This window comes from Carlito syrichta, unplaced genomic scaffold (assembly GCF_000164805.1).
Source record: "Carlito syrichta isolate Samal-C Ts95f unplaced genomic scaffold, Tarsius_syrichta-2.0.1 Scaffold310265, whole genome shotgun sequence".
Lineage (NCBI taxonomy): Eukaryota > Metazoa > Chordata > Mammalia > Primates > Tarsiidae > Carlito > Carlito syrichta.
In genome coordinates, this window is record NW_007254361.1 from 65,804 (window position 1) to 71,125 (window position 5,322).

The 5,322-nt window shown below is 42.4% G+C and overlaps 1 pseudogene; it reads right to left on the reverse strand.

The window, feature by feature from the left end:
- Nucleotides 1–1,286: 1,286 nt before the first annotated feature.
- LOC103270818 lies at nt 1,287–1,592 on the reverse strand (annotated as a pseudogene).
- Between the last annotated feature and the right edge of the window lie 3,730 nt (nt 1,593–5,322).

Below are 5,322 nucleotides of genomic sequence, written 5' to 3' on the forward strand. Positions count from 1 at the left end.
TCCTGGTAAAATAGTAATGGGTCAGTGTGTCTGGGCTACCTACCTATATGGCTTGCTTGTATTCTATAGCCCTATCTGTGCTCGATCCTGAATGTAGCCCTTCCATTTTACAATGAATTGCTGCTGGTCTCACTCAACTTTGATTTGGTGAGCTTGATATACATTCCAAACATTGTATCCTGGAACTACTACAGAGCTCTTTCTTACTCTGACCCTACTCATAGCCGGCAGCATTTCACGTCACCCACTGTACAGGTTGGAGCTGTATTGGAGCAGTTGGAATATTTTGCCTCTAAAATCTGAGGTAGTTTATCAGGTGTTGTACTTCCTTCTTCGTGGTTAGAGGTGCAGGAAGTAAATTTTTCATTACTTTGGAAGGGATGTTCCTGCTTGCCTCAGACTAGTGGGCACCTGAGAGTTTTGTTGATGATGTGGCACTCCCTGAATCTCCAGAGTCGACCTCTCATTATCTGTAGTGCATGGGTCTTACCAAGTCCTCCAATAAACTATCCATTTTGTACTCATCTGGTCTGATGAGTATGATGCCATCAAAAGAGTGGACCCATGTGAGGTTTTGAGGGATGTCCAGATCCTCTTAGACTGTATTTTAACAGAGAGTAGAAATGTTCACATAGACCTGGGGCAAGATAATGGACATATACCATTGCACGTCCCAAATGAATGTGAAACATATTCTTTTCTGATAGAAACTGAAAATAATGCATTCAGCTTAATGGTCCCACAGTATGAGGGTGAGGCCATGTTAATCTGCTTTCATTGTCTCACTGTCACAGCAGCAACTGGGGTACCACTTGGTCGAGTTTATATGGGTTCGTTATCTTTGGTGTCTGTCTGGTTTCTGCAAGGGACAGAACAGCGAATTAAAAGGAGATATGATGACCACCACCTCTACCAGGATGAAATATAAAAGAAAATGAGAGAGAGTTATTGATTTGGAAGTTCTCTCCCAGCGTACAGGGCTAAATAACCTGGAGAAGGCTACAGGAGGTGGTGCAAGCTAGCATGATTCATAGAAGAATGGTAAAGGAGATAGCCCAACCAAATGCAGGACAAATGATAGAGATTGTCATAGTATACAGTGGAAGGGGAATTAAAATGCCTAGTGAAAGGAGCATGCTAGAGTGGATATGCTATTAAAGCTTGATAGTCCAATTATGTTATGACTTACCCTATTTATTGATCCAGTGGTAAAGAGGAGAGTAGTGCAGGTTCTGAAGCAAGGAAGATACGTATTTTTTTTTTAATTTTTAAAATTTTAATACAGTTCAAATCAGCAATTTGGTGCACTTCACTTCCTTTGTTGCCAAACCAAGAGGCAGGGACTGGTTCAATTTATCTGCCTTCTCTTTGTCTGTGATGACTAAGGCACAAACGTACCTGCTGCATGAAACTTTAAACTTCACATTACCCTTGTTTTTCTTGGTCTTGACAGATTTTGGATCCTTCCACCAAGCTGTGAGCAGAAAGTCCTTGATTTTCTTAATTTTCTGAGGCACAATGACCAGGATCCCAGGGGGAGGATGGGCACATCCAGGGGCAAGAAAGGAGAAGGATGGAAAAAAACGATGCATATTGTTTTGTGGGGGAAAGACCTCTGCATCTTCCTCAAGTGAGATTGATATGTTATCCCTTAGGAGGGAGCACAGAACACTTTTGCAGGTTCAGAAGGTGAAAATAAATCTGGGAACAAACATTTTGAGAAGCATCAGTCTGGATGTTCCTGTTTCATATTTCCAAGTCCCATTCTTTCTCAACAAGGGCTCTAAACTTGGAACACTCCACTGCTTTAGTTGGAAGTTTAGTCTCTCTTGGAACTTGACTACTATGTCTAATAAGTCCTTGGGCTGCTTCTCAGCTTTCTCAGTCCTTCTACTAAAGGAGATGATACCTCTTTATGTGCTATTAATACCAAGGATGATCTCTTGAGCCTTCTTTCTTGTTTATAATTGCCGCTTATCACTCTCAACTTGTTATTATCTTTTACCAAATCATCAACTAAGTTTATGAATAGACATCCAGTTCTATTGTCTCTATGGTTATTATTTCCCTCATAGTCCTCAAATATTTGATTCATTGCTCCCACTTAAGGAATTCCTTTTCTTCAGTATATCAATCCAGTTCATCACTGGTTAGAAGTTTTAACAATTGCATTGCTACCTAGTGCCAGGTGCTATCTGTTGCTCACCTACCACCAGTAAGGAAGTCCTCTCTGCCAAGTGGGTATTGGATGATTCAGTTCCAAAATTCCATCTCAGTGTTTGCATTCTCAAACCACTCTTGGTACCAACTGTTACAATGTGGGTTCCCTGGTGGTCATACTCTTGAATGGAGTCCTGAAGACCAGGTGGTGCACCACAGTGTCCATCATGCAATCTTAAACCCTTATTACTAATCAGAGCACTTTGACCCAGCTTGAGAAAGAGCCTGTTTCTCTGGATGGAGCCATCTGAGATCTACCACCTCCTAACGGAGGGATCATGGCCATGTTGCTTGAACCCAGAGTCTTATTCATCTATAAAATGGAGATAGAAATACCTCTCAGGGCTATTGTGAGGATTGGGTGGGAAAACTGTATGTGAGGGAGACAGTGAATGACCAATATCTTACTGTTATTAATATGAACTGGGATGACTAGAAGTGCCTACAGAAATGAATTCTCTTCTAGTAAACCTCTGATTCTTTTCTAGTAAACCTCTCTCTGTGCCTCTGATTCCTTTTCTATAAAATGTAAGTAATAATGGCATCTACTCTATTTGCTCTTGTGAGGATTAAACAAATTAATACGTGTAAATCCCTTTAAAAAGTGCTTGGCATATAGTAAGCCAACTATAAAAGTTCATGGGCTTTCAACTTAAATTACATTTCTTTGACCAAAACATGAAGCTATAAACTACTTTTTCTTCTAAAGAAGATTTGATTTAGTCCAAGTGTTTTATTATCTTTTCCTGTTCCTGTTATAGATTTCACTCTTTACAAGGTCTTTCCTGAAAACCAGAAAAGCTGGTTTGTGTAGAAAAAGCACCAGGCATGGTCAATGAGCAGTAGAGGGCTGAATTTCTTGTGGCCTTGGACGAGTTCTGCTCTGAGCCTTGGTTTTCTCGTCTTTCAAGTGAGAATAACATCTCTACTCTGAGCACCTCCTTGGGGGTTTAAAGATCATACAGAACACCGGCTGCGAGGAGACTCTTGTCTCCCTGTGTATGGCACAATTAGAGTTTCTGAAGAAGGCTTGGCTCCTCTCAGTCTACATAAGTGGCTCTCCTTGATTGCTGGGTTGGGTGTGAATGAAGTAGCTGTTTGGGAGGTTCCTAGGGTCCACTAAGGGTGATAACTCCTGGAGGATAGTGTTCAAGACACTTCATCTTAACACACAAAATAATTCAGAAAATATCACTGAAGGATGACTAAGCATTTATTACAAAATCACTGGACACTGAAAATAATGCAAAGGATTTTAGGGATTTTAATTGTGGGCTAACTTGTATCCAAATTCATATGTTAAAGTCCTAGCCCTTAATACCTCAGAATGTGGCTGCATTTGGAAATACGGCCTGTAAGGAGGTAATTGAGTTAAAATGAGGTCGAGTGAGCCTTGTCCATTATGACTGGTGTCCTTATAAGAAGAGGGAATGTGAGAAGACAATGTGGAGACATGGGAAAGATGGCCTTCTCCAAGGAATGCTAAGGATCACTGGCAACACCAGAAGCTGGAAGAGGCAAGGAAGGATCTTCTCCTTAGAGCATTCTGAAAGAGCATGGCCCTGTTGATTTCAGACTTCTACCCTCCAGAATTGTGAGAGAATACATTTCTGTTGTTAAAGCCATATGGCTTGTGGTACTTTGTATGGCAGTCCTAGTAGACGAATACAGTGTCCCAATAAGTTTTTTCTAAGAAGCTCTAAGCCTGTGGAAAAGAGACTCTCAAGTCAAGGGAAGAGAGATTGAGGAGGAGGAGACAGGGCTCCACTCTCCTTTTCTTCAACCAGTATAACTCCATTTTTATCAATATCATACATTGAACTTCCAAGAAGAGTTTTCTATCTAGTAAAGATTCGCACAGGCCAGGTGCAGTGGCTCACGCCTGTAATCCCAGCACTTTGGGAGGCAGAAGTGAGAGGATTGCCTGAGTCCAGGGGTTCAAGACCTGCCTGGGCAACTTGGTGAGACCTCCTCTCTACAATAAATTAAAAAATTAGCTGGGCGTGGTGGCACATGCTTGTAGCTCCAGCTACCTGGAAGACTAAGGTGGAAGAATCGCCTGAGCCCAGCAGTTCTAGGCTGTGGTGGCTGTGAGCATGCCGCTGTGCTCTATCCTGGGCAACAGAGTAAGACTGACTAAAAAAAAAAAAAGATTCATAAGGAAAAAGAAATTTGGAAACTACTTCTCTGATACAGCTGAGCCTGTCATTGCTCTGTCCCAGGAATCCCCTCATTTTCCTCTCTCAGACTCCCTGGGTGCTTCATTCCCAACAGCCTGCACCTGGGGCTTTGGTTGAGGGCTGTCCTCAAGCTGGTGCCTCAAGCTTGCTACGTCGGAATATAAAGAACTAGAATAGAAGGGAATCTTTGATCAATGACTGACCTTATGAGAGTATAAATACTCCAGCTCCCTTGCCCCTCATTAGAACAACTCTGAGGTGTGAACTGCACTGTCTCCAGAGCTTCCCCACAGGGATTTTGCTGGCCACTTCACCATTGATTGGCCTCCCACCCTTCTCTCTCTTTATCTTCCTCCCCTGTGGATTTTACCTGAGAACATTTCCTAAGAAATCACTTCTACCTATAGTTTCTTAACCTCTGCACTGTTGACATTTGGTCAGGATAGTTCTTTGTTGTGGGGCACTTTCCTGTGCATTGTGACATTTAGTAGCATCCCTGGGCTTTAACCACCAGATGCCAGTATCACCTTCCCTCCTTGCCCACAGTCAAAAATGTCTTTAGACAATGTCAAATATCTCCTGGGAGCCAACATTGCCCCACTGGGGCAAATGAGGATCTCTAAGTTCTGCAAGCGGAAGACCTGGAATTAGAAGTTGAACTTTCTGATTCCCAGGCCATTGGTTATTTTTCTACCATGCTTGTGTTTCCCACATTTGTCTGATTATAAAAAGTATTTAAATGCCTTTAAATGCAGGGTCCCATGTCTCTCCTGAAGATCTGATTCGGTAGGCCTGGTAGAGAACACCTGGCTTGCAGGCCTCTGTGGTTCTCCTGATCAGGCAATCTTAAGAAACTGCTGATTCTCAGACTGTAGTGTGGAAAGGAATCATTGTCTGCATGGGGTGAGGGGAGGAAAGGAGG